We start from the raw sequence: 218 nt of genomic DNA, 5'->3' as shown, positions 1-218 counted from the left end.
GTCAGGCAGCAGTGTTGCACACAAACAGGGCAGAGAGTGGCCTGTTTCTGTAATCGTGACTGAGTGGTTAAGGTGATGGACTAGAAATCCATTGGGGACTCCCCGCGCAGGTTAAAATCCTGCCGACTACGCACTCCGCTGACAGCCACGAGCATAAGTGCCCGTGCATTTTCCTTTCATATCCCTTGCACAGATATGCGAAATGTCCAGTCCCTCTG

The 218-nt window shown here is 52.3% G+C and overlaps 1 non-coding gene across 1 annotated transcript; it reads left to right on the top strand.

Annotated features, from left to right (window-relative positions):
- Positions 1–49: 49 nt before the first annotated feature.
- Positions 50–131, top strand: trnas-aga (transfer RNA serine (anticodon AGA)). Its single transcript has one exon. It is a non-coding gene; the product is annotated as a tRNA-Ser (tRNA).
- Positions 132–218: the final 87 nt, after the last annotated feature.

This window comes from Sinocyclocheilus anshuiensis, unplaced genomic scaffold (assembly GCF_001515605.1).
Source record: "Sinocyclocheilus anshuiensis isolate Anshui unplaced genomic scaffold, SAMN03320099.WGS_v1.1 C30713472, whole genome shotgun sequence".
NCBI lineage: Eukaryota > Metazoa > Chordata > Actinopteri > Cypriniformes > Cyprinidae > Sinocyclocheilus > Sinocyclocheilus anshuiensis.
Note: the sequence above shows the minus strand (reverse complement) of the source record. Positions and strands in the feature narration are given on the sequence as shown.